The 21,565-nt window shown below is 45.9% G+C and overlaps 1 long non-coding RNA gene across 1 annotated transcript in view; it reads right to left on the reverse strand.

Annotated features, from left to right (window-relative positions):
- LOC137570756 (uncharacterized) overlaps positions 1 to 2,134 on the reverse strand; it is a 66,353-nt gene extending 64,219 nt beyond the window's left edge. The window contains exon 1 of the long non-coding RNA XR_011031167.1: positions 2,056 to 2,134. This is a non-coding gene — a long non-coding RNA (uncharacterized lncRNA). The remainder of the gene's footprint in view (positions 1 to 2,055) is intronic.
- Positions 2,135 to 21,565: the final 19,431 nt, after the last annotated feature.

Genomic DNA, 21,565 nt, shown 5'->3' on the forward strand with positions numbered 1-21,565 from the left:
AGCAAAAGCCACTCACCAGCAGCCGCCACTATGCCAGCAGCAGTAATGGCCACTCACCAGCAGCCGCCACTATGCCAGCAGCAGTAATGGCCACTCACCAGCAGCCACCACTATGCCAGCAGCAGTAATGGCCACTCACCAGCAGCCACCACTATGCCAGCAGCAGTAATGGCCACTCACCAGCAGTCGCTAGTGTACGTGTCACGGAGATCTGAACGTTTGGTGTGATGTGTCACGACTCCAAAAAGGTTGGGAACCACTGAACAATCGTGACATCAATCACATGTGGTAAACTTTTCGTAATTCAAAGTGGCCAATACGGCCTGACAAATGTGCAAATGTTCTTACATATCCTTAAGATGGTGGGTCATCCCAGTGGAGGTGGGTGGTGGGTAAGAAGGCGGCTATGCGACGGCCGTTTCGCGTCTCCTGACGCTTGGTCACGCTGTGAGCCACTAACAATAGAGGTTGTGTGCTTCCGGGGTTAAGACGGGGCACAAGGCTCCGCGCCTTCCGGTTGCGTCATTTCCTCCGTGTTGGAGTAGGCTGCACTGGATACGGGGACGCTATTCGGAGGGTTACGGGGCGGAAATTCAAGTTCCGTCCCCATCAGAGGACCAACCAATAGGGGGAGTGACCCAGTCACCATGGCTACACACAAGGCCTGCAACGCTAGCGTACAGTGCACCAATAATTAGGGCACCTGTACTGTGAACCATATTCTATAGGTCGCTTAGCATACATGCTGGCATATTACCCCTTAGGTCTATAGATCCCTCCTAAAAATACGCGTCTCCGCATCCATTACAACAGTGTGTATTTAAAGTGCTACATACTAAAATATGTATGCTGGATCCTTGAGGCTACATGTTATGCAAATTTCCCCTTATTAATGGGTATGGGGTCTTGATACATACCCATGTAATGGGACTGGAAAACAACAGTGGTTCTCTGTGTCTATTGGTGCCTGAGAGGTAGCAGAGTAAGAACTGCAGGGAGATGTATACGTGTACTTTATGCTCTTTTATACTATGAGAACTATATGTTACTCAATTTTTTACCTTATGCCTCAGAGCTAGATGTCCACCTGACCTATAATAATAGTATTACCTTATATAGAGTCTAATTTGGGCCCCCCAAGTGTTTTTAAAAGTTTTTTATTATGTAGCACTTTAAATACACACTGTTGTAATGGATGCGGAGACGCGTATTTTTACATACATACAACTCCCGGGAGTTTCAGAACATCTGACGAAGGCTGGTGGGCGGCCGATACTAGTGATGCAGAGAGCATAGCAGTGACGTCACATCCGGGTCTCGCGTTGTGCGACGCTGAGACAGCTCCAGGGGTTCCCAGCATAACGGAAATGGCAACACACGGACATCCGTAGCGGAGGGTGGACACGCAACCTGCAGAGACGCAGAGCACACCAATAGGACTGTTTAACAGATCCAGGCTAAGAGGGACAATGCGCAGGAGGTGGTGAGAGCCCTCAGCGGCAACCCAACTATGCAATATGTGCCAATGCTACTGCTAACACCCTGTAACGCTGCATGATAAGGTCCATGAGGTAACCCTCTGTAATTGAACGGAACCCTGCTACTAACACATCCGCCTGGCATTAACCCTTGCATGTGAAGCTGAGACACTATCGTGGAGTCATTTGAGTACAATCTGCTGAAAGCAGACAACACAAATTGAAACTCCCAGGAGTTGTATGTATGTGCATGGGTTGTATGCAGCTGAGACCGTGGTGTGTGACACTGCCGGCTGTGATTAGCTTAGGCAAGTCATTGCAGTATTGCTCTTTTTAATGGGTACGGGGAGTTTTGTATACAATGTTTAATAAAGGATACATGTCAAGTAGACTAAAGTGAATTGGAGTATTGTTTGATATACTTGCATGACTTCGCTGGCTCCTGCCTACTGACAGCCTGACATCTAACTGCTAAATAGTAACCAGCACCCATGTCATCTATGTTAGAGATTTAACAACATTATAACGTTAAAGAAAACCTGAACTGAAAATTGAAAGCCAAAATAAGCATACTTACCTTCCATGTAGTCTACTCCTTAGTGTCTTTTTCCTCTCCTGCGTCCTGTTTGTTCACTGTGATCAGGGGAATTTTCCGTCCTCTATTTTGAAAATGGCCATTACCCATAACAGCTTTCTGTTCAGTACACAGTTAAACTGTAACATCGCCCACTTGAGCCATAGGGAAACATGGACATTACCTGGTACATCAGTTTTCCTCTCAGCTATAACTGACAGCAACTGATATTTTACTGACAGCAACTGATATATTTCAGATCTGACAAAATATTGTCAGAACTGGAAGGGATTATTGTCAGAAGAAAATGGTGAGTTTCTGAGAGGAACTGATGGCAAGGTAACTGTAATGTTCATTTGACGTTACCTCATGTGTTTATTTTAATTATTTTTACTCAGTACAAGTTCTCTTTAAAGAGAACCTGTACTGAGTAAAATTATTTAAATATTTTTACTCAGTACAGATTATCTTTAAAGAGAACCTGTACTGAGTAAAATTATTTAAAATAAACACATGAGGTAACTTCAAATGAACATTACATAGTTACCTTGCCATCAGTTCCTCTCAGAAGCTCACCATTTTCTTCTTACAATGATCTCTTCCAGTTCTGACAACATTTTGTCAGAACTGAAATATATCAGTTGCTGTCAGTTATAGCTGAGAGGAGAACTGATGCCTCCATGTTTCCCTATGGCACAAGTGGGCGATGTTACAGTTTAACTGTGTGCTGACCAGAAAGCTGTTGTGGGGTAATGGCTATTTTCACAATGGAGGACAGAGAATTCCATTGATCACAGTGGACAAACAGGATGCAGGAGAGGAAAAATAGATTGAGGAGTAGACTACACGGGAGGTAAGTATGACTTGTGTATGTTTATTTTGACTTTTAATTTTCAGTTCAGGTTTTCTTTAAGGCAAAAATATTTCACAGTTCAAATTTTAATACAATACACTGGTTTTGTCTACATGTTGAATTAAAACAAATGTTTCTATGAAAACAGGATTTAAAGGACAGCTAAAGAAAATGTAACCTCTGTGAGTCTCTTTGTACTTTGACCACAAATTGTTTTCTTGGCTTGAGGAAGAGAAACCACATACCCAAATCCACAATGTTGCATAGGGTGATTTGCCTCTGGTTTGGTACTGTTGGCATTTTGAATATGTAGTCTTATTAACTGTTAAGATTATAGTACAATGCCTATGTTATTTCGTCTGGGGTGCTTTAGAAGGCTTTGAATACTTGCCAGATTTGTGACTATGTAGAAACATTTTTGGGAGAAACTAGAAACTGCACCCTGGATAAAAATAAAAGTATAGAATAGTTTTTTGCTGAAAACTATAAAATGAATAGAGCAGTGCATTTAGCAAAATGTATTTAGTGATGTAGATTTGAATTCTGAAAGTATATACATTCATTTCTACAACCAGGTACTGCTAGTACCTGAACTCCCAAGTGCATTTAATAAATCAGTTCAAATTATAGTGAAATAATAATAACAGTTCTATAGCACTTTTCTCACATAGGACTCAAAGCGCTTAATGCATAAACCACCAACAGATCTTGCTAAGGATAGGACAAAGGAAGGAGGGCCCAATGGTGCTACTTATTCAATATTCACTGTAATATAGCAAAAAAAAAGTAAAAAGAATAAATTACATGGCATTTGTTAAAAAATTGCACACATTATTACCATACCTAAAATATACTTTATATCATTGCATATGAAAGGACAAAAACAACAAATAGGTCTCTTTATTCCATGTGCAATAGGCTGCAGTCTGTACAAACAGAGGACTGTACGCTATCATAAACCATTGCAGGTAATCTATATAATAAATAATTACATTTTATGAATAAACTATTTTGCATGCTTTAGAAGTTCAGTTGGAAGTATTCCTAGGATGCTGAAAATTCCACAGATAGGGTATCTACCTACTTGACCAAAAGGCCTCTGGCCTCGGGATAGTTGGTTACTTACTGACAATCACAAGAAAGGATACATGGTGAACACAAAAAAATCATAAAGGACATTCCCAATTACCGGTAACTAAAAATAATCTCACACTGTCCTTTTTTGTCCTTTGTCCTTCTATATATTATATTTCTTCTATGTTGCTGTCACTTACAGTAGGTAGTAGAAATCTGACAGAAGTGACAAGTTTTGGACTAGTCCATCTCTTTATAGGGGATTCTCAGGGATATATTTATTTTCAAAAGCACTTAGTGAATGGCAGTTGCTCTGTCCTACTGCCAACTAACTGTGTAGCGAGTAGGGAAGCTGGCCAGCATCATTGTTTAAATGCTTTTTAGGGAATATCTTTATAAAGAATAAAAGCCATGCTGAGAATCCCCTATGAAGAGATGGACTAGTCCAAAACCTGTCACTTCTGTCAGATCTCTACTGCCTACAGTAAGTGACAGCAACATAGGAGAAAAGTAATTTATGGCTCATTTTACTCTGGACAAAATGTACTTCTTATTTGTATATGTCTGCACATATTTTACATTTTACAGTTTTTCGCTGTAGTGCCCCTTTAATACACAGAAACCATTAAAAATATCCATGAAGACTTGCCTTATTATTCTAAATTCTGCAGCTATGGTCTTCTTAACCCATGTGATTCTGATAAAAAAGGATTCGAAATTTAAGATATTTTTTTTGATAATCTTTTTTTGAAAATATTTTTTTTCGAGCTGTGGCACAGCTTAAAATAATGGTACTTAAAAAATATGTATTCTATTTAGGCTTTAAAAACCATGGCAAGAAAGGATATTTTGGTTTGCTTGCAAACCATTTACGATCTTTCAGCCATCCCAGGTCAAGCATTAGGTTAAGTCTTTAATAACATATTCTCCTATAATTGTGAATAAACTGCGCATATTTGCTTTATTCGCCTTAATAATTCTAGGTTCCAGTTACAGATTACTTTAGGTCGTAATGATGACTTGTGCTGCATAATCTAAAATATATGAAACCATTCTGAACATTCGGCTAAGAGCAAACAGGCATGATTTATATGTTTTAAATACTATTTGAATGATTTTCTAAAGATGAAGCACTGAGAAATGCACTGAAGCCATGTTCATTTCCAGTGGATAGTTAAAGTGTCATTGCACCTATACTTCAGTGCGTTTCAAATGGAAACTACTGTATTACTAATTTAAGCCCCTTTCAAAAGAAAACTATTATGTAATCTCCTGTATGTAAATCTGATAGTATAGTTACTGTTACTAATTCCTCCATTGCTTTGTAAATACTCCCCTACTATTCCTGGTTGCATATTGTCCCACTAGACTTCTTATCTCCCACATTTAGATATAATCAGCACCTGTGTACGCACAGAATATGAGACTGCTGAGGAGTCATGCTTTTGTCATGTAAACAACAACAGTGACATGCATGTATTTTAAAGTGACTCTGTAACAAAAATTACAACGTTTTTTCTACCATCCTACAAGTTCCTAAACCTATTCTAATCTGTTCTGGCTCACTGCAGCACTTTGTACTATCACGGTCTCTGTAATAAATCAATGTATCTTTCCCCTGTCAGACTTGTCGGCCTGTGTCTGGAAGGATGCCAACTCTTCCGTGCTGGTCTGTTCTTCTATGCACACTCCAGTGTGTGTTTTATTTACATAAGCCAGCAGCTTCTCTGCTATCTTATCAGTGATAGAAGAGAGCTGGATAAAAATCCTCCTCTGTTAGGCTGTGAAAGTAGCTGGCTGACACATACTGAGGAATTACAAACACAGACACAGGCAGAGCTGTCTGCAGGAAGCCTGTAATGTTCAGTGCATGAGAGAAGAAGGGGACAGAAGGTAAACACACAATTGATCTTTTGAGATTCAAAAGGAAAGCTGTATACAGCCTGCTTGTGTATGGATGTATTTTCTATGTGTGTGTGTACATCAATCTACTTCCTGTTTTGGTGGCCATTTTGTTTGTTTATAAACAAACTTTTTAAAACAGTTTTTGACTACTTTTAATGCGGCGGGGAGCGGCGAAATTGTGACAGAGGGTAATAGGAGATGTCCCCTAGCACACTGGTATGTTTACTTTTGTGCGATTTTAACAATACAGATTCTCTTTAAAACAAAGGTAAAATAAGTAATACAAATGTATATGTAATCCAATATCTGTAACAGGAATAACGGCAGCTGCCTCCGCGTGTCCGCTCGTTTCCCCGGCGGGGGAGATGGTCTGGGGGGCGACAGCGGCGGCGAACAGCTCAGCCGCCGCAGCTGCCCTCATGCTCCTGCCCGTCTCCCCGGCGGCTGGGACGCCGAGGACGGGCTTTCTTTCTCCCACAGGGTCGCTGTTTTGCGCGAGCGCGCGCACAGACAGGACCTTTATGCTGGGAGGAGAGGCGTCAGCTGACCTCCTGGTCGGCTGACGTCAGAGGAGTCCCACGGCGCCCGGGATTGGCTGATGGCAGGGGGCGTGCCAGTGGGGTCTCCTCTGCTTCTTAAGCCTTCGGGCTTCAGTATCACGCTGTCTGTTGTCGTGAATACATGCGTGTTAACGCTCAGACCTTAGACTAGTTCCCAGGTGTTGATGCTAAGGATTTCATACCTAGTCTAGGATATTGCTACATTGCTACTGCTATTTGTTAGACTAGTTCCCGGATGTTGATGCCAAGGACTTCACACCTAGACTAGGATATTGTTTATTGTATTGATCTCCTGTGTATGACTCTTAGCTAATACTCTGACTCTGTTCCTGCTTTCTGATCCTGTACTTCCGCCTATCTGCCTTACTAGTTGCTGAACCTCTGCCTGATTACCGATTACTTTCTTGTCTCACGATTCTATACCGATATTTGCCTCTCTGTTGCTGAACTTCTGCCTGATTACCGATCACTCTTCTGCCTCACGATTCTGTACCGATACTTACCTCTCTGTTGCCGAACCTTGCCTGTCAGACCATTCTACTCACCAGTGGGCCCTCGCCTCTGGTGAGGTGCTAGCTTTACCAAGCGTCTCTGGTGAAGTTATTCTTCTGGAAGCAGCGTGTGTATCATCGTATAGGCAGAGAGGAAGAGACCGGCGGCGAGAGAGCAGCGCTTGGAACGCAGAGAGGTATGTTGTATACAGCGCTTCCTCCCTGGCTGCTCGCTCTGCATCTGAGGGGGGAGCACGGAGGGCAGCCCAGGAGAGGGAGGGAGAGGTCGGGCTGCCCTCCCCGCGGCTCGGGCTCCCCCCTCCATTACAGCGCCCACCTCCCACCAGCTCCCAACAGCGCCCCGGGCGATAGCACGGGCCACACGGCCCTAGAAACCAGCCTGTCTCTGACCACTGTTAGATTGGTCATAGAAAGCATGAATCCAGGAGACCTTGGAGTTTCAAGGTCCTGCTACAGGTGTTTCCCAAACACTCCCAGTTAGCAGTTAGGTGTCTTGTTGTTCCTTGGTTTACCGTTCTATGTGTTCTATATGCAAAGACATCCATTTTTCTTCAATAATATATAGTTTAATAGCTACCCGGATCCGTGTGTCCGAGTCCAAGTTTCTGTTGCTATGCTGCTTTTCAAAGCCAAATTTAAAACATGTAATCCTATATCAAAGCGCTATAGCAGTTAGATATAGCAGCAAGATACTGAATCAATTCTATGGAAGTTCGCTACAAAATTGGTTCTGGCAACACCTTTAAAATACACAAATTCAAAAATATTGCAGCGCACATCCACTATGATCAAAAACAATGCAAGTCAATTAGTATTTCAAGCTTCTGGTAACAACAAGACACCTGACTGCTAACTGGGAGTGTTTGGGAAACACCTGTACCAGGACCCTGAAGCTCCAAGGTCTCCTAGATTCATGCTTTCTCTGACCAATCTAACAGTGGTCAGAGAGAACCGGTGAGTCTGTTTCCAGCAGGGTGTTTATTTGTAGAGTTGGGCCGAACCTCCGATTTTCGGTTCGCGAACCGGGTTCGCGAACTTTCGCGAAAGGTTCGGTTCGCGTTAAAGTTCGCGAACCGCAATAGACTTCAATGGGGATGCGAACTTTGAAAAAAAAAAATAATTATGCTGGCCACAAAAGTGATGGAAAAGATGTTTCAAGAGGTCTAACACCTGGAGGGGGGGATGGCGGAGTGGGATACATGCCAAAAGTCCCCGGGAAAAATCTGGATTTGACGCAAAGCAGCGTTTTAAGGGCAGAAATCACATTGAATGCTAAATGACAGGCCTAAAGTGCTTTCAAACATCTTGCATGTGTATACATCAATCAGGTAGTGTAATTAAGGTACTGCTTCACACTGACACACCAAACTCATCGTGTAACGCACCGCAAACAGCTGTTTGTGTAGTGACGGCCGTGCTTTACTGGTGCGCACCATGGCGAGAGTGCAGGGACGGATCAAGACCAAGTTGCGCCTGGGGCAAGGTCAGGTTTTGGCGCCTAAAGGTCAGGTTTTGGCGCCTAAACTGCCTTTTATTTTGCTGCCTTTTTAAGAATTCAACAAACTGCGCCAGGGGCAAGATACCCGCTTGCCCCCCCCTAGATCCGTCCCTGCGAGAGCGCAGGTTTTGGTGGCTTTACAGCCCATATGGTCACCTGGCTGATGTAGCTGAATGACAGAACAGTGACTGTCCAGCTGATCAAATTTGGTCTGACCACAATGAGGCAACGACCTTATTATCGTGGGTGTGCCCCCCGAGACACTCATCTAGGCGCCGGTCATTGCTCCATTGTGATACGCAAGCCCCTTCACCACGGCAAGGTAATGATCACGAAGGGGAATGGGCGCATGTACATGCCTTTTCTTTTGTTGTTGCAGCTGCCCGCAGTGCAGCCAGAAATATTAGGCAGTCATGTACACGCACCCGAAAAATTATTACAGCGGCCGCTGCTAGCAGCGGCCTAAAAAATTCAGCAATCCGCCTGGAGTCCCGGACCCTGTTGGTGGTGGCGGAGAAGGTAGTCAAGCGGCCTGCAGGCAGACATGCTGTGTGGAGGGACTGGGAGCGACTTAGTCTTCTTGGGGCAGGCCAGGCAGCCAGTCACACGGCGTGCAGGCAGAGATGCTGTATGTGCGGGGACTGACTTAGTCTTGGGGCGGGCAGCAGCCCTCCGGGATCCATGCCTCATTCATTTTGATAAAGGTGAGGTACTTAACACTTTTGTGACTTAGGCGACTTCTCTTCTCTGTGACAATGCCTCCAGCTGCGCTGAAGGTCCTTTCTGAGAGGACGCTTGCGGCAGGGCAGGAGAGAAGTTGGATGGCAAATTGGGACAGCTCTGGCCACAGGTCAAGCCTGCGCACCCAGTAGTTCAAGGGTTCCTCATCGCTGTTCACAGCAGTGTCTACATCCACACTTAAGGCCAGGTAGTCGGCTACCTGCCGTTCCAGGCGTTGGTGGAGGGTGGATCCGGAAGGGCTACGGCGAGGCGTTGGACTAAAGAACGTCCGCATGTCCGACATCACCATGAGATCGCTGGAGCGTCCTGTCTTTGACTGCGTGGACACGGGAGGAGGATTAGTGGCAGTGGTACCTTGCTGGCGTTGTGCCGTCACATCACCCTTAAAGGCATTGTAAAGCATAGTTGACAGCTGGTTCTGCATGTGCTGCATCCTTTCCACCTTCCGGTGAGTTGGTAACAGGTCCGCCACTTTGTGCCTGTACCGAGGGTCTAGTAGTGTGGCCACCCAGTACAGCTCATTCCCCTTGAGGTTTTTTATACGGGGGTCCCTCAACAGGCAGGACAGCATAAAAGACGACATCTGCACAAAGTCGGATCCAGTACCCTCCATCTCCTCTTGCTCTTCCTCAGTGACGTCAGGTAAGTCAACCTCCTCCCCCCAGCCGCGAACAATACCACGGGAAGGTTGAGCAGCACAAGCCCCTTGCGATGCCTGCTGAGGTTGTTCTCCTGCCGCTGTCCCCTCCTCCTCCTCCTCCTCCTCCCCCAAAGAAACACCTTGCTCATCATCCTCTGAGTCTGATTCGTCTTCTGCACACGACTTCTCTTCTTCCTCCTCCTCCCCCCTCTGTGCTGCCGCAGGTGTTGAGGAAACAGCTGGGTCTGATGAAAATTGGTCCCATGCCTGTTCCTGCCGTAACGGTTCCTGGTCACGCTCATTCACAGCTTCATCCGCCACTCTACGCACAGCACGCTCCAAGAAGTAAGCGTAGGGAATTAAGTCGCTGATGGTGCCCTCACTGCGGCTCACCAGGTTGGTCACCTCCTCAAACGGCCGCATGAGCCTGCATGCATTCTCCATCAGTGTCCAGTTGTCGGGCCAGAACATCCCCATCTTCCCAGACTGTTTCATTCTACTGTAGTTGTAGAGGTAGTGGGTCACGGCTTTCTTCTGTTCTAGCAGGCGGGAGAACATGAGCAGGGTCGAGTTCCAGCGAGTCGGGCTATCGCAAATGAGGCGTCTCACCGGCATGTTGTTTTTGCGCTGAATTTCCGCAAAGCGTACCATGGCTGTGTAAGACCGCCTCAAATGCCCACAGAACTTCCTGGCCTGCTTCAGGACATTCGCTAAGCCAGGGTACTTTGCCACAAATCTTTGAACCACTAGATTCATGACATGTGCCATGCAGGGTATGTGTGTCAGCTTCCCCATATGCAAAGCGGCAAGCAGATTGCTGCCGTTGTCGCACACCACGTTGCCTATCTCCAGGTGGTGCGGGGTCAGCCACTCATCCACCTGTTTCTTAAGAGCAGCCAGGAGAGCTGCTCCAGTGTGACTCTCCGCTTTGAGACAAGCCATGTCTAAGATGGCGTGACACCGTCGTACCTGGCATGCAGCATAGGCCCTGCGGAGCTGGGGCTGTGTAGCTGGAGAGGAGAACTGCCACTCAGCCAAGGAGGAGGAGGACAGCGAAGAGCATGTAGCAGGAGGAGAGGAGGTGGCAGGAGGCCTGCCTGCAAGCCGTGGAGGTGTCACAATTTGGTCCGCTGCACCCTGCTTGCCATCGTTCACCACCAGGTTCACCCAATGGGCTGTGTAGGTAATGTAGCGGCCCTGCCCGTGCTTGGCAGACCAGGCATCCGTGGTCAGGTGTACCCTTGACCCAACGCTCTTCGCAAGAGATGACACCACTTGCCTCTCAACTTCACGGTGCAGTTGGGGTATGGCCTTTCTCGAAAAATAAGTGCGGCCTGGCATCTTCCACTGCGGTGTTCCGATGGCCACAAATTTACGGAAGGCCTCAGAGTCCACCAGCCGGTATGGTAACAGCTGCCGAGCTAACAGTTCCGCCACGCCAGCTGTCAGACGCCGGGCAAGGGGGTGACTGGCCGAAATTGGCTTCTTCCGCTCAAACATTTCCTTTACGGACACCTGACTGCTGCTGTGGGCAGAGGAGCAGGAACCGCTCAAGGGCAGAGGCGGAGTGGAGGAGGGCGCCTGTGAAGGTGGAAGGGAGAAAGCGGCAGAAGCAGATAATGCACCTGATGGAGGAGGAAGAGGAGAAGGAGGGTGGCTTTGCTTTTGTGTGCTGCTGCTGCTTTTGCTCAGGTGGCCATCCCATTGCTGTTTGTGCCTTTTCTCCAGGTGCCTTCGTAAGGCACTTGTCCCTACGTGAGTGTTGGCCTTTCCACGGCTCAATTTTTGTTGGCAGAGCGAACAGATGGCTTTGGTCCGATCTGAGGCACACACATTAAAAAATTTCCACACCGCTGAGCCACCCTGGGATGTGGGCACTATGGGGACCTCAGCAGCTGATGCTGAAGGGCAAGTTGGCTGGCTGTACATAGGTGGCAATACATGGTGCCGGACACTGCCACCAGCTGTTTCTGACGAAGAGCTGCCCCAGCTTCTTTCAGCAACTTCTCTCCTCCTCCTACTCTCTGACTCCCCCTCTGAACTGTCCCCCTCTTCATCTCCTCTGTTGGGTACATACAGAGGATCCCTATCATCGTCATCATCGTAATCATCCTGCCCAGCTTCGCTTGCCTCAGACAAATCCAAACATGCACCAACATCAGTAGGTCCTTCATCCTCCTTACACGTTACATCCATAATGTTGCCGCGTAACTCAGACATATGAGCTGGTGAAAATTCATCTGGCTGTAACAACAATGGCTGTGCATCAGTGATTTCACCACTAAAAAATTCTTGCGAAGTGTCAAATGCAGCGGAAGTGGTGCTAGTAGTAGCACTGGTGGCTGAGCAAGATGAGGTGTTCTGTGTCGCTAAATACTCAACCACGTCCTGACAATCTTGGGAGGTGATGGGACGTGCCTTCTTCCGAGCACTGTACTGTGGGCCAGGTCCACACGAAATTACATTTTCACGACCTCGCGCAGACCTGCCGGGTGGCCTTCCTCTGGCTCTGCCACTACCTCTTCCTCTACCTGTTTTGTCCATATCGGGTATGCACGGAGTGGTATATCACACTGCGTGCACTCACGTAGGTAAGTGGGTTCACTTAACTGCACAGGTATGCGCACTGATGCGGTGGGTTCACTGAACAGAACAGGTATGCAGTGGCGGGTTCACTAAACAGAACAGGTATACAGTGGCGGTTCACTAAACAGAACAGGTATGCAGTGGCGGGTCCACTGAACAGAACAGGTATGCAGTGGCGGGTTCACTAAACAGAACAGGTATGCAGTGGCGGGTCCACTGAACAGAACAGGTATGCAGTGGCGGGTCCACTGAACAGAACAGGTATGCAGTGGCGGGTTCACTAAACAGAACAGGTATGCAGTGGCGGGTCCACTGAACAGAACAGGTATGCAGTGGCGGGTTCACTAAACAGAACAGGTATACAGTGGCGGTTCACTAAACAGAACAGGTATGCAGTGGCGGGTCCACTGAACAGAACAGGTATGCAGTGGCGGGTTCACTAAACAGAACAGGTATGCAGTGGCGGGTCCACTGAACAGAACAGGTATGCAGTGGCGGGTTCACTTAACTGCACAGGTATGCGCACTGATGCGGTGGGTTCACTGAACAGAACAGGTATACAGTGGCGGGTTCACAGCACAGGTATGCAGTGGCGGGTCCACTGAACAGAACAGGTATGCAGTGGCGGGTTCACTAAACAGAACAGGTATACAGTGGCGGTTCACTAAACAGAACAGGTATGCAGTGGCGGGTCCACTGAACAGAACAGGTATGCAGTGGCGGGTTCACTTAACTGCACAGGTATGCGCACTGATGCGGTGGGTTCACTGAACAGAACAGGTATACAGTGGCGGGTTCACAGAACAGGTATGCAGTGGCGGGTCCACTGAACAGAACAGGTATGCAGTGGCGGGTTCACTAAACAGAACAGGTATACAGTGGCGGTTCACTAAACAGAACAGGTATGCAGTGGCGGGTCCACTGAACAGAACAGGTATGCAGTGGCGGGTTCACTAAACAGAACAGGTATGCAGTGGCGGGTCCACTGAACAGAACAGGTATGCAGTGGCGGGTCCACTGAACAGAACAGGTATGCAGTGGCGGGTTCACTAAACAGAACAGGTATGCAGTGGCGGGTCCACTGAACAGAACAGGTATGCAGTGGCGGGTTCACTAAACAGAACAGGTATACAGTGGCGGTTCACTAAACAGAACAGGTATGCAGTGGCGGGTCCACTGAACAGAACAGGTATGCAGTGGCGGGTTCACTAAACAGAACAGGTATGCAGTGGCGAGTCCACTGAACAGAACAGGTATGCAGTGGCGGGTTCACTTAACTGCACAGGTATGCGCACTGATGCGGTGGGTTCACTGAACAGAACAGGTATACAGTGGCGGGTTCACAGCACAGGTATGCAGTGGCGGGTCCACTGAACAGAACAGGTATGCAGTGGCGGGTTCACTAAACAGAACAGGTATACAGTGGCGGTTCACTAAACAGAACAGGTATGCAGTGGCGGGTCCACTGAACAGAACAGGTATGCAGTGGCGGGTTCACTAAACAGAACAGGTATGCAGTGGCGGGTCCACTGAACAGAACAGGTATGCAGTGGCGGGTTCACTAAACAGAACAGGTATACAGTGGCGGTTCACTAAACAGAACAGGTATGCAGTGGCGGGTCCACTGAACAGAACAGGTATGCAGTGGCGGGTTCACTAAACAGAACAGGTATGCAGTGGCGGGTCCACTTAACAGAACAGGTATGCAGTGGCGGGTTCACTAAACAGAACAGGTATACAGTGGCGGTTCACTAAACAGAACAGGTATGCAGTGGCGGGTCCACTGAACAGAACAGGTATGCAGTGGCGGGTTCACTTAACTGCACAGGTATGCGCACTGATGCGGTGGGTTCACTGAACAGAACAGGTATGCAGTGGCGGGTTCACTAAACAGAACAGGTATACAGTGGCAGTTCACTAAACAGAACAGGTATGCAGTGGCGGGTCCACTGAACAGAACAGGTATGCAGTGGCGGGTTCACTTAACTGCACAGGTATGCGCACTGATGCGGTGGGTTCACTGAACAGAACAGGTATACAGTGGCGGGTTCACAGAACAGGTATGCAGTGGCGGGTCCACTGAACAGAACAGGTATGCAGTGGCGGGTTCACTAAACAGAACAGGTATACAGTGGCGGTTCACTAAACAGAATAGGTATGCAGTGGCGGGTCCACTGAACAGAACAGGTATACAGTGGCGGTTCACTAAACAGAACAGGTATGCAGTGGCGGGTCCACTGAACAGAACAGGTATGCAGTGGCGGGTTCACTTAACTGCACAGGTATGCGCACTGATGCGGTGGGTTCACTGAACAGAACAGGTATACAGTGGCGGTTCACTAAACAGAACAGGTATGCAGTGGCGGGTCCACTGAACAGAACAGGTATGCAGTGGCGGGTTCACTTAACTGCACAGGTATGCGCACTGATGCGGTGGGTTCACTGAACAGAACAGGTATACAGTGGTGGGTTCACAGAACAGGTATGCAGTGGCGGGTCCACTGAACAGAACAGGTATGCAGTGGCGGGTTCACTAAACAGAACAGGTATACAGTGGCGGTTCACTAAACAGAACAGGTATGCAGTGGCGGGTCCACTGAACAGAACAGGTATGCAGTGGCGGGTTCACTAAACAGAACAGGTATGCAGTGGCGGGTCCACTGAACAGAACAGGTATGCAGTGGCGGGTTCACTAAACAGAACAGGTATACAGTGGCGGTTCACTAAACAGAACAAGTATGCAGTGGCGGGTCCACTGAACAGAACAGGTATGCAGTGGTGGGTTCACAGCACAGGTATGCAGTGGTGGGTTCACAGCACAGGTATGCAGTGGTGGGTTCACAGAACAGGTATGCAGCCAGACAGGAACAAGCTAAGCCTAACTAATCTTTCCCTGAGAGACAGTCTGCAGCAGCTCGCCCTACTCTGACTAATGCAGGCACACGAGTGGCCGTAATGGCCGCCGCTGCCTGCCTTATATAAGGGGGGGTGGGGCTCCAGGGGCTAGTGTAGCCTAATTGGCTACACTGGGCCTGCTGACTGTGATGTAGAGGGTCAAAGTTGACCCTCCATGTGCATTATGGGGCGAACCGAACTTCCGCAAAGGTTCGCCTGCGGGACGCGAACGCGAACCACTGAAGTTCGCATGGAACCGTTCGCAGGCGAACCGTTCGGCCCAACTCTATTTATTTGGTGGAGGATATTTATGCACCATGTATATGGAACTCAGAATTTGGCATCTGTTTGAAAATAATGGAAGCTTGAAATACTAATGGACTTGCATTGTTTTTGATCATAGTGGATGTGCGCTGCAATATTTTTGAATTTGAATACAAATGTATAGCATTATTTGTCAGGACTTAACCTCCCTAGCGTTCTGGACGAGCTCAGCTCGTCCAGCAAAAACTTGCTGAAAGTGTTTTGGACGAGCTGAGCTCGTCAATCCCGCCAGGGAGATTTCCTGTTTCTCTGCACCGCCCGCTGCAATTTTCCCTCATCAGAAGGATTCCCCAGGATGGCTGGATGCCTGACTGCATGCTGTGGGTAGCGATCTGTGCTACCCCCAGCATACAGAACAAGCATCCAGCCACCCTGGGGAATCCCTGTGCAGCTGGCGGGGCAGAGAATGTGCTGCGTGCAAGGATTCCCCCTATGTGTGCGGACGGGTGTCCACTCTGTGCAGGGGGATTCCCTATGCGGGCTGGTAGTGGCCGGCGGGGATCCCCTCTGTGCAGCAGGGGGGGGGGGGGGTGTCCTGTTCTATGCTGGCTGGTAGTGGCCGGCGGGGACCCCCCTTCTGGGCGGGAGGGTGTCCTGGTCCTTTGCAGGCTGTGGGTGGCCGGCGGGGAACCCCCTTCTGGGCGGAGGGGGGGGGTGTCCCCGTCCTTTCCGGGCTGTGGGTGGCCTTTCCCTCCCCCCTCCCATCCCCCATGCAAGCCCCCCCCTTCCCCCTGAACCCCTTCCCTCGGTGTGAGTCCTGTTCTACTCACCAGGCTGTCTCCAGCGGCGCCAGCAGAATCCCTACTTTCTCTAACGCCGAAGTCCCGGCCTGTGACGTTACTGCTACGAGGCTCAGTGACGTCACCAAGCCTCGTAGCGGTAATTACACAGAGCATGAGACTTCGGGGATGGAGGAAGAAGGGATTCTGCGCCGCCGCCGCTGGAGACAGCCTGGGTGAGTAGAACAGGACTCACACCGAGGGAAAGGGTTCAGGGGGAAAGGGGGGCTTGCACGGGGGATGGGAAGAGGGAGGGAAAGGCCACCCACAGCCCGCAAAGAATGGGGACACCCCCCCCCCCCCCGCCCAGAAGGGGGGTCCCCACCGGCCACTACCAGCCAGCATAGAATGGGGACACCCCACAGCCTGCAAAGGACAGGGCCCCCCTCCCTGCCCAGAAGGGGGGTCCCCAAAGGCCACCAACAGCCTGAAAAGAACAGGGACACCCCCCCCCCCCCAGAAGGGGGATCCCGACCAAATAAAAAAAATGATTGCAAAAAAAAAAAAAAAAGTTTAAAATGATTGGAAATTAATTGAACCACTTCTTGCACGGAAATCCTGGGGAAATAGAACGCCAGGGAGGCTACTTTTAAATTATTTAAGGCATACATAAGTGTAAGTAGATTAACACAAATAAACAAATACAGAAATAAAATAAGATTTTGTAATTTATAACTGAATGTTTGCAGTGAATACAGCTTTACTTCATATCGTTTAAATTATCCTTTAGTATAACTTGTCCTAAGTGTCCAGATAATTGGAAACATCTTTTCTTGTCAGTACTTCACTGTAAGTTTCCTGCCTTTATTTTCTATGTAAATATCCATTAAGGAACATAACTCCAGATATATCAGAATATTTCATCATTTGATACTGCTCCCATTAATATATTTTCATTTCTGCTTAGTTCATTTGAACATCACTTTAGCTCTGGCCATCAAGAGAACAAACAAATTTAATGTTTCCCGCAGAGGTTTAGTTGTTATTAATTCCACGAGACTATTTCATCAGGTTTTTGTATAGTACTGAGCTTGCTTACTTTTTTTTTAAGAGCTGCTAACTGAAAACATTTTCTTAATCTCATAGCTAACCAATTTTGTTAACTTGAGCTAAATAAACATTGAAACATGTTTTTTAAAGTATACACTAACATCATCATTTAACCTCCCCGGCGTTTAATTTCCCTGAGAGTTTCGTACCAAAAGTGGTAGTACAATTTTTTTCAAATATATGGTAAGCATTTTTGCCGACCGCTTGCAAGTTGCAGTCTTCCAAGCGGTCTGCAAGCATGCGTACAATAGTAAGAAAAAAAAAAAACACTTTCTCATTCTTATGTTTTTTGAAAATTTTCATTAAAATATATTTATATACATTTTTTTTCTAGTATATTGTAAGCATTTTTTCCGACTGGTTGCAAGTTGCGGTCTTGCAAGCTGTCTGTAAGCAGGCGTACAATAGTAAAAAAAAAAACAGGAAAAGAAACACTTTCTCATTCCTATGTTTTTAAAATTTTCATTAAAATATATTTATATATATTTTTTCTACTTTATTATTTGCTTCTGTGGGCAGTAGTGCTGTCCATAGCTTTATTTTGTACACTTTTTTTCTATTGGATCCAATACAAATGTTTGTATTGAATCCAATACAAAAAATTAGATGACACTGTGTTCGCCCGACACCAGGGAGCTCACGCAGCAGCACCAGAGGGACATGCCAAAGTAGGTGATTGCCGAAGGACAGGAAGTGACGAAGGAAGGAGGCAGAAGAGGAGATTGCCTCCAGGGATCGCTGTGGAGAAGACAGGAATACGCTCGCAGGGAAGCCAGCGGCAGGGATCACGCACGTAAATAATAGTAATAACTGGATGAGCCTAACTTGTCCTTACCTAGTTATTTTTTTAGGAGTAGTCAGGCTCATCCTTAACACTAGGGAGGTTAAGTGGCCATGAAAAGTGCATGAATTTACTGTACACATTTATAACCAAAATGATTACAAAAGCAAAAATTTAAATGAAAGGTACAAATAATGGCACTTGAATGAAAACTACTGTGACAACAGTTTTTTTTTGTTTGTTTGTTTTCTAGGTACTTTATTTTTGTTCTGTTTGTGAAAATTACTTTTAAGTACCCAGAAAAGTCAAGGAAGTGCAGCTGATATAATTGAACATATGATATTAAAGAACCACTATCACAACAAAATGTAAAATTCAAAATTCATGCTTATGACATGTACACTTACACTAGGTAGTAAGAATCTGAAAAATCTGACAGGTTTTGGACTTGTCCAACTTGTCATGGGGTATTCTCATTGTATCCTTTACTTTTTGCAAAAGCACTAACTTGATCTGTATAAAGAAGCAGGGAAGCCTCCCTACTTGTTTGCACACTATTTTGGCAACTGGATTAAGCAGTTGCCATTCAGTAAGTGCTTTCAAAAATAAAGAAACCCTGAGAATCCTCCATTAGGAGAAAGATTAGTCAAGGACCTATCAGCTCTGCCACATTTTACTACCTACTGAAAGTGACAGCGACACACAAAAAAAAGTGATTTATAGTGCATTTTACATTTGGACAAATGTACATTATATATACAGTAAGTGGCTGGATAGTGTAATTTTTAATGGCTCTGCCTCTGACATAGGAGACCTGCAACGCGTCCTATTTCAGTAAGCCAGCATCAATTCAGTAAGGAGTTCTTGGGTGAAACTCCTTAACATTGCTACTGCCTACTGAGTGCGCTCTAGTGGCTGCCTCGCAAGCACTTTGGGTCCTACAGGAGAAAATTGCTATACAAATACCGGATTTATTATTATATTTAAGTATTTTACATGTTTCCCTTTTTCATGATGGCAGTCCTTTAAGTCAAACAGAACCACCAAAATTCAATTTGTATGGCTGGCTGTAGATATAATATATTCATGTTTAAATTCAGTATAAACCATTGTAGTTATCTTCATGGACACTGGTATTATCATAATCTCGCTTGTCCTTAAAACATACATCCCAGTGTTGCTTGCAAATTTCCCCAAGTCATTTTCGCATCGAATATCCCGTTTTTGAATTTGGCGAATTTTCGCAAAAATCTTCAGAAATATTTGTGTTTTCGACCAACATCGAAAATTAGAGTATGCGGATGCTTATGCCCTTATGCGGGAAAATGTCCGCAATAATCCGCAAGAAATTTCATTGTATGCGGACGCTTATGTCCTTATGCGGAAAAATGTCCGCAATAATCCACATGAAGCTTCGCTGTATGCGAACGTTTATGCCCTTATGCGGAAAAATGTCCGCAATAATCCACAAGAAAGGTCGCTATATGCAGCCGCTTATGTTCAACGACTACGCGGAAATACGTACGCAATAAACTACGACTTTAATGTGAAAATAACGGCATTAGGTGAAAATGAATGCGAAAATATTCGATAGAAAATTTGCGGAAAAATGTCCGCAATAATCCACAAGAAAGGTCGCTATATGCAGCCGCTTATGTTCAACGACTACGCGGAAATACGTACGCAATAAACTACGAATTTAATGCGAAAATAACGGCATTAGGTGAAAATGAATGCGAAAATATTCGATAGAAAATTTGCCTGTCTAAACGAAATTAGGTGAAAATTCGGCGACAAATTTGGTGAAAAGGATTTTTGCATTTTCGCTCATCACTGATACATCCTCAGCCAGCAACAGAGTATGAGATAATCTTCATTTATTCACAGAAAACAGAACAGCAGCACATGGTCTCACAACGATACGGACATTCCCAGTTTTGGAAGGAAGATCCATCCTTTGTAAAGTCCTAAAGTGCACCTTAGAGCTTGACAAAGGAACAGATCTCCCATCCGAAATGGCGACTGTACGTATTGCATATTTACCTTCTGTTATGTGATACAACATTATTGCCATATTTGCTAGGTTGCTCACCCATGATGTCACAACCTGAGCTATGTATAATTACAATTAGAGCTATAATTACCTTGGGTGTTTGTGGGACTGTATGCTGCTGTTTTGTTCACTGAAGACTGTGAATAAATTAAGATTATTTCATACTCTCTTCCTCTGGTCAAGGATGTATGTTTAAAGATTGGAACTAGTCAAATGGTGTCTGATTGACTTTTTCGCAAAGGGATTGCAATCCACAACTGTATGTACCCACTTGCTCTTTATACTTAGTGATACACATAATTTCTGTGCATGTATAGTTCAAAGTTCATGTTCATCACATTTTTGGAAAAAACGAATAAACCTTTACATATGTGCTTGTGTTATGAAAGAAATCTATAGCTTAACATGCAGTCTTTTGTAAATCCTACAAATATGTATCATAAAAAATATAACCTAATTGAGCTGCAGTCCATCTCCAAACACTATGAAACTTCAGAGCTATGGAATTCTAGTGATCCCTAACCATCCCCATTATGGAAGTAATGGAGGATATTCCCCCAGAAACTGTAATATTGGCAAGCACAGAAAGTGCACTGCAATTTTAAGGCTAACGTAGAAGAAGACACAGAGAGGCCGCTGCACTCACATTTTGTAACCAAATGGATGCAGGGAATCAACCACCAAATCCGAGTAAGAACTGTAAAAGATATCCCGCTGCATCAGGAGGATGGGTAAACGTAGAAAACCTTTAAAGTGTTTCTACATTTACCCAACCTCCTGGTGCAGCAGGATATCTTTCACAGTTTTCACTCAAATTTTAAGACCACTTGCTCCACTGACGTAACACAGGCTATGCTATTAGCACAACATGTGTTACCTAGGTAACAAGCACATTACTAGTGTAGTGCACAACACACACTACATCACATTGATGTGTGCTACTTGCACATAGCAATTTTACCATCTTTTACTCAATCCCCCCCACCACCACCACCACCACCACCACCATAAGCAATGTTCTTGCCTATATTAAGTTCATAGGGCAAAACACCGGCATGTGAGATAAAGGATATTGCTAGGTAGGTAGTTGGGCTTTATCGAATTCTAGACTGTCCAGAGGCCTACTGATTTTTTGTTTTTGTTATAGTGCAATAGCATGGCTGAGGTTAGATCAGTATAATATTGTATTAATTTATTTTTTTCTAATATTGCAAGTTGTAAACCTTGGTAAGGTATAGAGATCTCACATGAATGAATTGCCT

Source organism: Hyperolius riggenbachi, chromosome 4 (genome assembly GCF_040937935.1).
Source record: "Hyperolius riggenbachi isolate aHypRig1 chromosome 4, aHypRig1.pri, whole genome shotgun sequence".
In the NCBI taxonomy this organism is placed as follows: Eukaryota; Metazoa; Chordata; class Amphibia; order Anura; family Hyperoliidae; genus Hyperolius; species Hyperolius riggenbachi.